General features: G+C 41.6%; 1 protein-coding gene and 1 non-coding gene across 2 annotated transcripts in view; both read left to right on the plus strand.

The window, feature by feature from the left end:
* ARHGAP15 (Rho GTPase activating protein 15) overlaps window positions 1-16,806 on the plus strand; it is an 884,620-nt gene that overhangs the window by 285,794 nt on the left and 582,020 nt on the right. The gene's annotated exons all lie outside the window — the stretch shown is intronic.
* Window positions 10,809-10,875, plus strand: TRNAP-AGG (transfer RNA proline (anticodon AGG)). Its single transcript has one exon. It is a non-coding gene; the product is annotated as a tRNA-Pro (tRNA).

The raw sequence follows: 16,806 nt of genomic DNA on the forward strand, positions 1-16,806 counted from the left end.
TGAAGAATATTGACTTGTTCAAAAATAATTATGAAAAATTATGGTGTAAGATGGACAAAGATTTGATGAAATGGAATAGACTTAACTTGTCCTTATTGGGCAGGATAGCTGCAATTAAGATGAATATTTTGCCAAGAATAATGTATTTGTTCCAAACTATCTCGATTGTGAAGGATACCAAACAATTTAACAAATGGCAAAGGAAAATTGCTGATTTTGTATAAATAAATAAAGATGGAATCTTGGGAATATCTGTGGAAAAACTCTATGAAACTCGCAACATGTCATAGCATTAAAGAGAACTGTTTTAAGATGATGTATAGATGGTATATGACTCCAAAAAAATTAGCAAAGATGAACAATAAGATGCCAGACAGGTGCTGGAAATGTAAAAAGCATGAAGGTTCTTTCTACCATATGTGGTGGACTTGTGAAAGAGCTAAAACGTTTTGGCAGATGATTCAACAAGAGATATCTAAGATCCTGGGATATGAATTTAACAAAGAAGCAGAGACTTTTCTGCTGGGATTACAAATGGAAAAATTTCCAAAAGAAGATAGAACTTTAATATGGTACTTGCTCTCAGCTGCTAGGACATTGTATGCGCAGTTGTGGAAGCAAGAAAAAATACCAGAAAAATGGGACTGGACTATAAAAGTTATGTCATGGAGTGAAATGGACAAATTAACAAGAAAACTAAGAGACTGCGATTTAGAACTTTTTAATCGGGAGTGGAAGAAATTCAGAAGATATGTAGAAAAAGAGTGGAAAATAAAAGGACATTGGACAATTTTTGATGATTAAGACTTTTAAGACAAGAATATAACTTTGAAGGGGGGATCCTTTTCTTTATCAATTTTTGTTTTTTCTTGATAGTTAAAGGTACCTTTAATATCTGTTTTTTTTCAAAAAAAAATAACACTGGCGGGGGTCAAGTATTGGGGGAGGGGTGGGAGAAAAGTAAGATGTGGGGTAGAATGATTTTTTTTATCTTAAGCTTTTTATAAGTTGTAGATATAGTTCTACTACCATATGTTACTAATAAAATTGTTTATGCAAAAGATTGGATAATGCTGTTAGATAAAAAACCTTTATGGTTAGAAGCTCATGGGAATAAATTCGGCTGGCACGCATATCTGTATTATGGGAAGAACAAGATGGACGTTTTTTTCTCTCACCACTATATCAGAAATAGTTTATTAAACACTTGGATAAAATATAAGAAATATGGTGACGAGAGAAAACCGCTTTGGATAGTGCCAGCGGAAGTAATAAAAATAACAGCTGAATCTGATGAAGAAAGAGCGATGTCACATAATCAACTGCTTAAGATTCAAGGAGACAAAATTGAATTAAAATCTGCAGAAGAGTTAAATAATAAATATGACTGGTTTCAAATGCAACAAATTAAAAGCTTGATGGAAAATATTAAAATGGATGGAATTAGATGCGAGCAAACAGAACTGGAAAGGGTCCTGCTTGGAGATAATGAAAAATTAATATCGAAAGTATATAAATTATTATTGAAATGGTTTACAGAAGAAGAAGTAGTAAAATCTCAAATGGTAAAATGGGCAATTAAAGTGAATAGAGAAATACAAATGGATGCATGGGAGCACCTTTGGAAGAACTCGATGAAGATCTCAACCTGTCAGAGTATTAAGGAGAATTGTTTTAAGATGATGTATAGGTGGTATATGACTCCGAAAAAGCTGGCTAGGATGAGTAAAAAGATGTCGGATAGGTGTTGGAAATGTAAAAAACATGAAGGTTCTTTCTTTTATATGTGGTGGACTTGTGAAAAAGCGAAGGAGTGTTGGAAGATGATACAACAAGAAATCTCCAAAATTTTGGGTTACGACTTCAAAAAAACTGCAGAGACCTTTTTGCTTGGATTACAATTAGAAAAATTTCCAAAGGAAGACAGGACTTTAATTTGGTATTTGCTCTCAGCTGCTAGGACATTGTATGCGCAGCTTTGGAAACAAGGAACAATACCAGAGAAATGGGACTGGATTGTGAAAGTTTTATCGTGGAGTGAGATGGACAAATTAACTAAAACTTTAAGAGACTATGACTTAGACTTATTCAAAAAGGAGTGGAAGAAATTCAAAGGATATATGGAGAAAGAGTGGAACGTAAAAAGACATTGGACAATTTTTTAGTATTAATCAAAAGTATTACATTTTGATAGATTAGTGGTACCTTTAGAATTAACTGGAAATTTATAACTTCGGGGAAGTCAACATTGGAGGGAGGGGGGGTGAAATATCATATGGTTTAGTATAAGAAAGAGTTAATTAAATATTGTAACCATGTGTTATTAATAAATTGTTAAAACACAAAAGAGATAAATGCCTTCTCCAAGCCAGCCGGTGGGGTGGTGGTGACTTCAGGAGTCACACAATATGTGTGAAAGAGCCACATGTTGCTCCCAAGCCTCAGTTTGGCCACCTCTGATGTAGAGGCATATATTTTACTGGAACCTTCTGGACAGAAGTGTGCTATTTCATCATGACATCATGTAGTATCATGTAGTATTTCACAACTTGAATGTTCACTGTGTAAAGAGGTATTTTACACGGTGTTAGTATTATATGCATTTTATTAGGTATGGGTCATTATGAAGACCAGAATATGCCATTTAAACATGCATTATCAGTGTAGTTGGAACATTAGCCTCCTAAGTATCATATCTGAAGTTTGTAATAAAGGCAACCAAAAACTTCTATTGCCAGACTGGGGGAGCGGAATATTTCATATAATATTCAGGAAGTTAACTTGTTTTTCTAGAGACTGACTTCATATTTGAACTGTAATCTTACTGTTAATCATTGTAAAACATAGTTTTGCACATCATAAATCTGGGTATTGCTTAAGCAGACAAAAGATTCACAAAAGCTCATATCGCCTTTTACGTTTTTTTCTCTTTCTGCTTCCCCCCTTTTTGTTAAAAAATTGTTCTTGGTTCATACAGACCACTGTGTAGGAGCTGTCTGCCGAAAGCTCTAAAAATAGCATAGACACTTCCATCGATTAATTGGCTAGTTCACTTTCAAGGAGTCTCACATTCCAATGTAAAGGTTTCAGAATCCAAACGCTGGAGGCATTTTTTGAATATGTTATCAGCCCAGTTTGCATAGAATGAAAAGAAATGGAAATTATATATATATAAAGTTAAATTAAGGCAACAACAAACATATATTTGGGATCAACATATATCTTACATCAATATAAGAATTGCCTTCCTAGATCAATTGGTAGATCTAGCAAGCCTCATTCACTGCATAATGCTAAAAAAGAGCTAAAACTTCAGGTTGCCAGACAATCCTAGGATCTCCTGGCTATACCACACACAATGCCATTCAATAATTTACTTTTAACAGTACTCCCTGAAATCCATAAGGAGGTATCTCCTGTACTTTGCTATGATTTGGTGATAGACAACCAGAAATACAAGAAATAGTTTCATAGGGATATGTTCTGCAATTGGCAAAACTGTCTCCATATAATTTCATTGCATTGTCCCCAAAGAAGAACACTTCAGAGTAACAGTTAGTGATACAAATGAGCTGACGTTTACATACAAGATATGGAAGCTTTCCTACAAAACCAGTGGTGCTTTGGGATTAATCCAACTTTTTCTTGATTTCAAAAAAGAAACTAGATGAGGGCAGTCTTGGATTTGAACAGTTTAAACAAATTCTTCAGCTATTAAAAAGCAAACATGAGGGTTTTCTGACTTTCCACTGTTTTTCTGTCTTGGTCTGAGTCAGCCACCTTACCTCCATTGCAACTATAACATTTCCAGTATAAGCCTGATCATTTGGAGTCACTTGGGTGGCTGAGAGTAGTCACTAAGGTACTAGTTTTCTTTCCTCAGTGGCACATTTGAATCTTCAAGGTATTTAAATAAATTTAGATGGCATTCACATTCATTCCCTTTCCCACTGTCTTGGTCAGAAGGCTTTACAGGCCACATTTTCCTTTCCTCAAAGTCCATGAATTTGTTGGTAACAAAAAGTGCTGTGATGCTGACACAATGCTTGGAATACCTGGGAATGATACTAGACATGATGTAGCACAAGAATACCCTCTTTGACAAATGGCAAAGAAAGATCCATACATAGGAGAGGCTGAGGGGACCTTGTGATATTGGCAAAGCTTTTAATCACAATGGTTTCTTGCCAAGATGTGGCTGGATGGTTATGATTTCACTCCAGATCTCTTCAGAGGATGCTTCTCCTGTTCCAGTTTGAAATCGCCAATCAGGCCCTTCTTTCTCTGGCAGTATCCCCAAAAATTCTTCATAATTTGGCATGGTGGTTGACTTCATGGCACCTCTCCCAGGAAATGAGTGTTTTAGCCCCAGCGGTACCTTAATCACAATAGACGACAGCCTCTTTGGCTGGGGAGCATACCAGGGGGTCAGGGGATGTGGTCTTTATCAGAGTCTTGGAAAAGAATCAACTGGCTGGAGCTCTGCACCATGAAACAGCATTGCTTGACTTCTAGGATCAGTTTCAAGGCTGTCATGTTCTTGTTTGCATGGACAACCGATCTGCCAAAACATACATCAAGTCGTAGGTGAGGCATTGATTTGGGAATGATGTCACCAGGAGGCTGGCACCGTGCTGACCCAGGTGGAGAACCATCTGTCTTCCATCAACATGAAATATCTTGTGAGATGCAATGATATCGTGCTGGACTGGTTCCTGCATCAAAATGGATTCTAAACCTCAGACCTTTGAACAGCCAGTTGTTTTTAAAAGCTAGTGCTGTGTAATAATAATAATAATAATAAATCTATTCTTATATCCCGCCCTCCCCCACCGAAGCGGGCTCAGGGCGGCTCACATGACATGGTTTACACCATGATTACACTAAAATCCATCAATACATTAAAACAATTAAATAGTTAAATACAATTCAGATTAAGTTAAATAACAATTAAAATTTTTATCAAGTATAAATTAAAGTGCCACAGTTCAGAATGTGTATAGGATGGCTAGGTGTCATCTCCGGGTGCCATCTTAAATGCGAGTTGACAGAGGGTGGTTTTGCAAGCCCTGCAAAATTGGTTTAGGTCTCGCAGGGCTCGCACCTCCTCTGGTAGTTGGTTCCACCATTTGGGAGCCATTGTGGAGAAGGCCTGCTCCCTTGTTACTTTCGATCTGGCCTCTCTTGGTCTAGGGATTCGTAGTAGGTTTTGGGAACTAGATCTCAGCGCTCTCTCGGGAACATATGGAGAGAGGCAGTCCCTAAGGTAGGCAGGTCCTCGGCCATATAGGGCTTTAAAGGTCATAACCAGCACCTTGTAACGAACACGGAACACAATCAGTGTAGAGATTAGAGTGTCAGACTATGATATGAGAAAACCAGATTCAAATTCCTCATGTGTGATGGAAACCTGCTGGGTGACCTTACACCATTCACACACTCTCAGGCTAACCTGCCTCACAGGGTTATTGTGAGGACAGAACAGAGAAGCCAAAAATGCTGTAAGTCGCTCTGAGTCTCCAACGGGGAGAAAAGTGGTGTATAAATGAATTAAATAATAAAATGGCAATGTATTCAAGGTGTTTTTATCCTGCCTTTCCATGTCTAATTTTCAAGGCAGCTTATAAAGTAAAACATTAAAATATAATTGCAGTGAAATCGTATTACATGTAAAAACTGCTAATTAAAACAATTCAAATGTAGAATAATTGATGATGCACCAGCTCCAGACAGTTTTGAGATGGATGATGCATAGCAAGGCATCCTTTTAGTTTGTTGTTGTTTATCCCTGCATCGATACCATATGGATACCATGATTGAGTATTTTTCATGTATGTTTTTTATCACTTGCACTCATCTTGCTGGATTTGGGGGGAATCTGGATGTGGGGAATCATTCTAATAGCACTGTGTTGACCCAAACTCTTGTCAGGCCCAGCACTAGGAGTTCTGGCATCCCAGGGTTCTTCTTGCACATGTGTTGCACATGCGCAGCCCAATAACATCACTGGAAGTGATGTCATTGGGCTGCATGCATGACGCACGAGCTCTCAGCCCACCTCCTCCCACTTCAAATGGAGCCGGGAAGAGGCCACATCCTTCTTTCTTTTGAAGAAAGGAGACAACCTCTTTTCAAGTCCCTGTGAGGCAGGAGAGGACCAGGTGAGGGACGGGGCAGGCCACGCATTCTTTCTCCGATAACACGCAGCTCGGCCCACCCCGCCCCTCTCCTGGCCCTCTCTCGCTTCAGAGGGACCCAGAAAGAGGCCACCTCATTCTTTCTTCACAAGAAAGAAGGATGTGGCCTCTTGCTGGCTCCCTTTGAAGCATGAGAGGAGTGGGTGAGGGGCAGGGTGGGCTGAGCCTTGCAGTCTTGAAGAAAGAATATGCGGCCCACTCAGCCCCTCACCCGACCCTCTCCCGCTTCAGAGGGGCTCAGAAAGAGGTCACCTCCTTCTTTCTTCACAAGAAAAAAGGATGCGGCCTCTTCCCAGCTCCCTCTGAAGCAGGAGAGGGCTGGGCAAAGGATGTCCGGGTCGGCAAGGAGGGGGAGGGGGAATGGCTGCCTACTTCGCCAACTCCCAAATGCTGACCCTGACTCTTGTGGTACATTGAAGTTGTTATACTGTCCATGTAGCATTCTCAGAAACTTTCTAAGAACCTGCACCAGGGTCCAGAAGCTGTGTACCAATAAAGCAGGAGGGTGGTCTGCCCCAGGAACAGCTTGAGGAAGAGGGGCCATTGTAGTCAGTGTTGTCCTACTGTGTCCAGGCAAAAGTCTTATTTTTAAAATGCAGATAGATCCAGGTGGGCAGTCGTGTTGGTCTGAAGCAGTAGAACAAAGTAGGAGTCCAGTATCACCTTTTAGACGAACAAAGTTTTATACAGAATGTAAGCTTTCGTATGCATGCATACTTCTTCAGGCGAGGGGATGCAGTTCTGGCTGCAGCCACTCGGACTGCAGGAAGTCTCTGCATAGGAAAAAGCATGCTAGGAGTGACTGTACTTCCCTTCCTCCAAGACTGAAGCAGTTGTGCTTACTAAGACCAACAACTAAGTCGGGATGCTGAGAGCAAGTAAATGCCAGTAATTGCTGACCTGTATATATTTTCTCCAATAATCTAACTTTCTCTTTCCCTTTCCTTACACCCAGCTCAGCCAGATTTTGCAATACAGTAAGCACGGTGTTGCAGCAAGTTAAGACAACTTATCCCTCTCTTACTTTATCTCCCTTTTCCCCACATGTTTCTCATTATTTTTTGTCTGCCTCTACCTAATATTTCCAAGTGTCCCCCCCCCCCTTTTATTTTTGCTTCTTGGTCTTAAGAAGGCATTCTCATTCCTATTCTACTTGGTGAAGAATGTACTTAAGAGTAGTATAGTAGTAAAACTTTGTTAATATTATGAACAGAAGGCACTGGTTTTACTTGGTCCTGTATGTTGCACTGGTGCTGCTGGGCTTCTAAACATCCCCTATTTGGACTTGACATCAGCTGTCATTGACACAGGGACACTGGTTTTGCTGGGCACTATACATTGCAGTGATTTCGCTGAGCTTCCAACCCTCCTCCCCTTGCTTGGACTGTGTTTATGTGCTTGAGATCAACTGGCAATGTCACAATGGCACTGGGTTCTGCTGGGCACTTTGTGATTGTACTGCTGGGTGCTTTGTACACTGCACTGGTTCTGCTGGGCTTTAAAAAATGCCCCCTCTTCAATTTCTACTGCAGAGATTCTCTGGTTTTACTTTAGTCCCTTGGAAAGAATATAGGATGGGAGCACCTTCTTTGGGAGCTAGTATGTCTCTTAATGTCCAGTCTGGTGAAAGATGAGATCACTATTTTGTGATGCTCTGGCTAGTGTTAGTACAAAGGCAGACTCCTAGTGCTCAAAAATGCTGTGTAGATGTTTGGGATAATCAACCCAGAATGGAGAACAGAAGCCCAAGTGCTTGCTCAGAACATGAGTGGTGTGATGGATTTATTATTTATTATTTGCCATAAAGTCACAACTGGTCCTGCTTAGCTTCTGAGATCATTCTGTGTAGATGTTTGGGATAATCAACTCTTGGGTTTCAACATGGAAGAAGGGGAAAGCATAAGATGAGATGGATGGACAGTGTTACTGATGTAACTAACATGAATTTGAGCAGACTTCAGAAGATGGTGGAAGACAGGAGGGCCTGGTGTGACTTGGTCCATGGTGTCACAAAAAGTTGGAGTTGACTGTGCGACTGAACAACAACAATCCAGCAATTTAACTACAATACTGACTTTTGTGATCGAATAGTGTGTTAGAATTTGAGGGGTTTTTTACTGACTCCCTTTCTTTTCATGCCATTATTATTCGTTTTATTTTATTATTATTACTGGAAATAATTTTGTCACATACAGAAGGGGGCCCCTGACCTGGATAGCCCTAGCCTAGCCTGTTCTTATCAGATCTCAGAAGTTAAGCAGGGCCGGTGTGGAAGCAGGCAATGGCAAACCACCTCCAAACATCTCTTCCTTGAAAATCCTATAGAGTTGCCATAAGTCAGCTGTGACTTGATGACCCCCCAAAAATAATAATAGAGAATTGAGGTATCAAAAATTATCAACCCCAGACACCAAATAGGCAAGGTATGCCACTTGGGAGTGTACACCCTCCAGTCAGAATTGTTCTAGAAGACAGTATAGACGTTGAGTGGCATGAACAAAAGCAAAAGTGCTATGCTGATGGAAAGTTAGCTGTTCTTCAGAATAGGTTCTGTCAACCAAGTATGTGACCATTCCTGGTAGGCTTGTGTGGTACAGGAATGGAAGTAGGCCTTCACACTATTTATTATTCATACATTTGTATGCTGACTTTACAACCAACATAAAATCCCCAAGGTGGTGAAAAATTAAGACAGTGTTTAAAATGCATATAAAATAAATGAAACATAAACACAGAGCCAATGGAAAGTTAGTGAGAGAAAGTCAAATAAAAAGTCTCAACCCACTGGCAGAAGACAGTAGAGCAAAAAAACTCTGGGGAGGGAGTTTCAGAGTTTTGTAGTGCATTCACACTACACTAAATAATGTGTTTTTACATCTGGGTTTTTATTGTGTAAGAATAGCAAAAATCCGGATGTAAAATGCATTATCTAGTGTAGTGTGAACACACCTTTGGTGCTACAGCTTGCTATCTGTCTAGTCTTATCTTGACAAGTTGGTAAAATGTGGTTTGGACCCTGTTACCATTAGGTGGATCTGCAACTGGTTGACAAATCCCACCCAAAGAGTGCTTGTGAATGGTTCCTCATCCTCTTGGAGAGGAGTGGCAACTGGAGTGCCTCAAGGATCTGTCCTGGGACCTGTTTTGTTCAACATCTTTATAAATGATTTGGATAAAGGAATAGAGGGAATGCTTATTAAATTTGCAGATTATACTAAATTGGGAGGGGTTGCAAATACAGTAGAATATAAAACAGGATACAGGATGATCTTGACAGGCTGGAAAACTGGACTAAAACCAATGAAATGAATTTTAACAAGGATAAATGTAAAGTTATGAATTTAGGTAGGAAAAATCCAATGCATGGTTATAAGATAGGGGAGACTAGTCTTAGCAGTAGTATGTGCGAAAAGGATCTCGGGACCTTAGTGGACCATACGCTGAACATGAGTCAAAAGTGTGATGTGGTGGCTAAAAAGGCAAATGCAATTTTGGGCTGTATCAACAGAAATATAGTGTCCAGATCACATGAAGTGATGGTATCGCTTTACTGTGCTCTAGTAAGACCTCACCTGAAGTATTGTGTTCAGTTCTGAGCACCATAATTTAAGAAGAATATAGACAAGCTGGGACAGGTCCAGAGGAGGACAATGAAGATGGTGAGGGGTCTGGAGACCAAGTCCTATAAAGAAAGATTGAAGGAGCTGGGTATGTTTAGCCTGGAGAGGAGGCAGCTGAGAGGTGATATGATCACCATCTTCAAGTACTTGTAGGACTGCCATATAGAGGGTGGTATGGAATTGTTTTCTGTGGCCCCAGAAGGTAGGACCAGAATCAATGGGTTGAAATCAAATCAAAAGAGTTTAAGGCTCAACATTAGGAAGAACTTCCTGACCTAGAGCAGTTCCTCAGTGGAACAGGCTTCCTCAGGAGGTGGTGGGCTCTCCTTCCTTGGAGGTTTTTAAACAGAGGCTAAATGGCCATCTGAGACCAATGAAGATCCTGTGAATTTAGGGAAAGGTATTTGTGAGTTTCCTGCATTGTGCAGGGGGTTGGAGATGACCCTAGAGGTCCCTTCCAACTCTATGATTCTAGTCTCAAAGAAGGGGCTGGAAAGGTAGCCAGAGTAGGTTCGTATGGGAGTAGTTCCTTAAGGATATAAGAATATCAAAAACTTCTTAAATTTCTTGCTGGAAGGATTCAGCAATCAGCTGAGCATGAATATGTTAAAGCAGCAAGCAGCTACTTTGATCAGTATTTTGAGCTGACAAGGGAAGGAATTTGTTTCCATTCACCTATATGTCAACAGGTTCTTAGAGATGTGTGTGATCTTTTCAATCCTCATGTAATTTAAATTTCTTACCACTTGTTATTTATTTAGCAGAGTTACACACAGGTAACATATCGTAATCAGAACCAAACTGATACAATGCTATACAGTTCTTGCTGCTAGGATCCTCCTTTCAACCCATAGTGAAGCTTTAACCTTAAAAAATATTATTCATGGTAGCTAGGAGGGTTTCTGATTTGGGTGTGTAGCAGGACACATGTCACAAGGGCAAGGTGGTGTTTAGACATGAGCAAGCTACTGTCAATCAATAGGGGAGGGACGGTGGCTCAGTGGTAGAGCATCTGCTTAGGAAGCAGAAGGTCCCAGGTTCAATCCCTGGCATCTCCAAAAAAGAGTCCAGGCAAATAGGTGTGAAAAACCTCAGCTTGAGACCCTGGAGAGCCACTGCCAGTCTGAGAAGACAATACTGACTTGGATGGACCAAAGGTCTGATTCAGTATAAGGCAGCTTCATATGTTCGTCATGAACATTTAATTTTTCAGTTTTTTTTCTCGTCTGTCAAGTCACATCTTACTTATGGTGACCCCTGGTGGGCTTTAAAGCAAGAGACATTCAGAGGTGGTTTCCCATTACCTGCCTCTCCATAGCAACCCTGGCATTCCTTGGTAGTCTCCTATCCAAAACCGGTCAAGGTCAATACAGCTTAGCTTCCAAGATCTGCTGAGATCAGGTTAAATCAGTTAGAAGTGAAGTAATCCTGCATAGGATTGCACTTTGAGCTATTATCCTAAATGTACATATTTGAAAGCAAAGCATTGCAAGTAATTAAATGTCGGAGGCAGTAAATTCACGTGGTATTCAATATGATATTAAACTATAACAATAAATAATTGACAGTTTGCGTCCTCAAGAATGCCACTTAAGGTAGGCCTTATCTAGTACCTGTCACAGCCAGGTTTCACTGGAAATCTTTGTATAACCTATGGAATAATAATGCCTTCTCCTTACTTCAGAAGATCTTAGCTTCTTAGCAAACTATCTTCTGTATGACCTTTTACAAAGATCTGCTTTAAAATTCTGTTTTTGTATTTTCTCCAAACTTCCCACATTTTTGTATTATAAGTGATACAACACAAATGTCAAACTTTATTAGTTCTGTTAACATAAGACATCATTCTTGTCTCTGCTGTGTCGTAAGTATGGTAAGATCTGGAATACTTCCAGTCATTCTCACTATCGTTTCATCCTTAACGCCCAGAATAGACGTTTAAACTGGGAGGGGGACACGGCACACACATAGGGAGACCATATTTTGCCTACAGATGCACAGACAACCAAATCAGGAGATGAATTCATGTCATCTTCAACTGGTTGTCTCCATGTGATAGACTCAGTATAATTAAATAAGCAAAAAAAACCCCAAACATCTAGGGCACTCCTTTGTGAGGACAAATTGAGCTTCAGAGAAAAAGAAAAGTCCACCAGTGAATAGTGTTTGATTTTTATGAGGATTTTTCTACACCTTTAATTTGAGTCCCCCCCCCCCCCACCACCAACCTCATATCTGTAATTAGTATAGTGATGTTGGTTGTTTTAGCTTCATCCCAGCATCATTTTTGTGCCATTACCTTATGTACGCTTGGCTGTTTTGCTGAACTTAAAACACCAAAGACCTTGGAAAGAAATGTGGCTCTTATTGCATCACAGATAGCAGCTTTTTGTATTAGGTTTCTGTGAACTTTAATGCTACCCGTTCTGTATCTCAAGGCTGTTTCATGCAAATGTCGAATCTAGGTATCCCTGCAAACAAGCTGCCATCACATTTTTTTCCAGTAACTTGGTGTTTCTTTAAACGAAAGACTGTTTTTGAACATGCAGGAAATATTAGAACATCAAACAAAGTGAAAGACAAGGTAGTTTAACTTGTTGACTTGTTTGCGAAAACTCAAAAGTAAATATACTGTAGCTAAAAGTGTTCCATTTTTATCTGCCTGCTGCAGTAATGGCTGTGTTACTTCAGGGCTTACACTTCAATAATTGATCAGGGTTTGTATAGCACTGACTAAGAGCAAAAATAAGAGTGTTGCTTTGAACAAACTGCTGCAGTGTTGTAGCATTACGCACAGAAACTATATATATATATATATATATATATATATATATATATATATATAAACAGGGGGGAAGATGGATAAGTTGGAGTGGTAAATACTGCTCGAGGCTAGAAAGTAATGAGAATTTTTCCATAGAGAGTTTTGACCTGCTATTCAAAATTGTTTCTTGTCTTAATAAATCCTAAAAGTGTAATTTACTTGCAAAAGGGAAAGAACAAAGGCACCAAAATTCTTTTGATAACAACACTTGTTAAGTTTGATAACTTGGGTTTCAAATGTGTGAAGAAAAATGTGTGACAGTTTGTTTTAAGGTGACAACCTAAGTGTTCAGATGCTTTCATCTTATGCTGTTCTCTGAAGCACTGCACTAGCAAATGCTATACATAACAGGCACAGGAAAGCAAGACAATAGAGAGCATAGCCTCCAATCAAATTTTGCTAACCTATTTTAGATCCATATACAACAGGACAAAATTGAGATGTTAATTTGTCCACCAAAAGATGGCAGATAAGATATAGATTTTTTTTCTTGAAGTCCCCTCAAAGACATGTATGGGGTAGCTTTTCTAAACTACATAATTGACAATATCCTCCTTCCATGTGAATTTATTAATTTTTTTGTCATGTGTGGGGGTGAGTGGCTGTCTCCATTTTGTGACCATGCAACAGATTTTACGAGCAATTGTTATTTTTATGGATATGTCACCATTTTGTCAAATAAAGTAAGGAAAGAAACCTTTAACTTTAAAATTAGTATCAAACCAGGAAAATATGAGAAATTCTCAATAGAAGCTGAAATGCCATGATTATCATTCCTTGTTGTACTTTGTGTAGGTGTTACAAGAGCCTCAAAACTGTGGGAGATTTTACATAACATATGTGCTGTCATACCTAATAAAAAAAAATAAATGAATGTAGACATTTTCATATTTAAGTTTAATTACTTAGAAAGTATATGCGATCTTGGGGAAAAATGTCCCCCATATATGTTTGATAATGGAATTTAACTCCAGTGAAATAATAGACTGCTACCACCACTCTCACACTATTCTTGAGGGCCTCTGCTCCCCCCAGAGCAGGATTGGGGGGCTTAAAGGGTTGTAGCAGTAGGGGTAAGGGAGGAAAGGCCCGTTGTTTGAATTTGATTTAGTTGTGGTACTTTGGATCCATTCCTCTATTGTCCCTTGTGCTGTCAACAATGCTCCTTGTTTCTTTGCACCCATTGGTTTTCTTACTAATCCATTGATGAACAACCATGTTTGCTTTGGTTTCATGCCAATCAGAAGTCTTGCTGGGTAAAAGCCTCAGGTGGCCCTGCTCACTTTCTAAAAACACTTTATGGACACCAGAAAGTGTGTCAGCAAGCACCGTGGCACCCATGGGCACCACATTGGGGAATCCTGTTTTAAATTGTCAACATGAAATGTTGGTTTCTGAGTTCAGTTCAAGGTTTTGGTTTAAGTATTTCACAGCCTGAGACCAACATACGTGAAGTACAGTTAGGGTGGCCATAATTTCTGCAGGCCAGCCAGGGACACCTTGAGGGGGGAAGGAATGCGTGTGTGTGCGCGCTCTGTGCATGCGCCGCCGGAAACAGGAAGTGACGTCACTTCCGGTGACGTCACTTCCGGTGATGTCATGCCACTGCTGGAAACAGGAAGTGACATCACTTCCAGTGACGTCACTTCCAGTGATGTCACGCCACTGCCGGAAACAGAAAGTGACATCACTTCCGGTGATGTCATGCCACTGGCGGAAACAGGAAGTGACATCACTTCCGGTGGCGTCACTTCCGGTGATGTCATGCCACTGCCAGAAACAGGAAGTGACGTCACTTCCGGTGATGGCACGCCACTGCCGGAAACAGGAAGTGACATCACTTCCGGTGACGGCGCTTCCGGCGATGTCATGCCACTGCCGGAAACAGGAAGTGACATCACTTCCGGTGACATCATTTCCCCCGCGCCACCTCCCGGAAACCGGAAGTGACGTCACTTCCTGTGACATCATTTCCCCTGCACCACCTGCTGGAAGCAGGAAGTGACATCACTTCCTGTGACATCATTTCCCCCAAATGACATCATTTCCCCCAAATGCCACTGCCGGAAACAGGAAGTGACTTCACAGCACTTCCTGTGACGTCCCCAAAAATCCCCCAAATATCACCGCCGGAAACACCAAGATTATTTATAGAGAGGGAAAGGGGGAAATAAAGTTAAATAAAACTCTTTTTTTTACTTTTTTCAAAGTGAGAAGACTAGAGAGAACGGGTTCCACGCTGAGAAGCCAGTCAGATTCCAGTGAGATTCCAGTGAGACTGTGCTGCATAATGCAGCCTATTTATTTTGTCCTGTTTGCTCTGTTGGCTCTATCTGCGCCACCTTCATCACTTTCGGGGTGTGGATCCCCCAGTGGGGTGGTCTTCCGACTCCCTCCGCCGGCTGTTTCTGATAGCCCTGCGCCCCCTCTTTCATTTGATATGTGTCCCGTGTGGGTGCCACCCTCCCGCCGGGAGATGCTGCAAAATGAGCCCCCTTGAGGCTTATGGCTGCAGGGCTCGGGGGAAGTGAGCTAGACTGCTGTTCTTTTGAGGGGTTATAGAGTGTTTCGAGCCCGTCCCTGTGGCATCAGTCCCATCATTGTGGGACCCAGGGGGCCGGTGCAGCGGCACGCTGAAGCAGCCTGTCACTAATAACACAGGTCGAGATGCAGGACAGGAACCCGGAAGTGACCGACAGGCCTCCGCTGGTCTCTGGCCCTCCAGGGACCAGCGGCAGCCTCTCCCCGGCCTCCCCGGCCTCCGCCACCGCCGCCGGGCCCCGTGCCCGGCGGGGAAGGCGGCGAGTGAGGGAGCCAGCGTCCCTGCGTGTGCACACACCGCCCGCGCGCGCGGCCTGCCGGCTCCCCGCTGGCTATACCGGGACTTCTAATGGTCCCGGTATAGCCAGCCCGGGAGCCGGGAATTGGGGGTCAGAACCGGGACTTTCCCGGGAGACCGGGACGGTCTGGCCACCCTAAGTACAGTCTCTTGCTCAGTATGCTCTGGTGCAACAATTATTTTGATCTCCATCTTTTGGCCATCTTTCCACTCAAGGCTCTTCTGCCTTGTGTCAATCAGAGCTTGGTCCTTTTCTATAGTGGCTCCAAATTTATGGGATGGTCTTCCTAAGGAGGTAAAACAGCACTGTCTTTAGATGTGTTAAGAATGCATTAGGGCATTTGAAAACTGAGCTTAAATATTTAGTTTTTAAAATGGTATATATGGATTATAATATGTGGTCTCTCTCTCTCGGCTTGGCTTCGCGAACGAAGATTTAAGAAGGGTGCAATAGTCCACGTTTGCTGCAGGCTCGCTGGTGGCTGACAAGACCAATGTGGGACAGGCAGGTCCGGCCACAGCGGCTGCAGGGAAAAGTCTGATTTAGGGTTGGTCCTGTAGCAGTGCGATTCTTCCTCAATCTCCTTTTGTCCTCAAGACCAGCTATGCGTGCGTTCTCAAAGGAAGAGACAGCCTGGTGGATGGTGTGCCTCCATGCTTTGCAATCTGAGGCTAGGTCAGACCACTGGTGATGGTTGATGTGACAGGTGCTAAGGGATTTCTTCAAGGAGTCCTTGTACCTCTTCTTTGGTGCCCCTCTATTTCGATGGCCGGTGGAGAGTTCGCCATACAGGGCAATCTTGGGAAGGCGGTGGTTTTCCATCCTAGAAATATGCCCTGCCCAGCGCAGCTGCGTCTTCAACAGCAGTGCCTCAATGCTGGTAACCTCCGCCCGCTTGAGGACTTCAGTGTTGGTCACAAAGTCACTCCAGTGGATGTTGAGGATGGTGTGAAGGCAGCGCTGATGAAAGCGCTCAAGGAGTCGCAGGTGATGACGGTATAAAACCCACGATTCGGAGCTATGTGGTATTTTAATTATAAACTGTGTTGAGCTACACAGGAAGGTGGGCTTGTATTTCTCATTGATGGGGGTCTATCAGTATAGAATACAGAAAAATACACCTTATTATAATGCATTTGAAGTCCCTACATTTTGTGTATCATTGGATTCAAATGCATCTATATAGCAAAATATTATTTTAGGACTGGACTTTTTCACAGTGAATATATATATATGTCATTGTAATTGATTTGAATGAGTTCAGTCATTTCTTGATTTTGAAAACTGGGTGAGTAAAGTTCTTGAGGACTGAAGAAACTATGAAA

This window comes from Heteronotia binoei, chromosome 16, assembly GCF_032191835.1.
Source record: "Heteronotia binoei isolate CCM8104 ecotype False Entrance Well chromosome 16, APGP_CSIRO_Hbin_v1, whole genome shotgun sequence".
Taxonomy (NCBI): domain Eukaryota; kingdom Metazoa; phylum Chordata; class Lepidosauria; order Squamata; family Gekkonidae; genus Heteronotia; species Heteronotia binoei.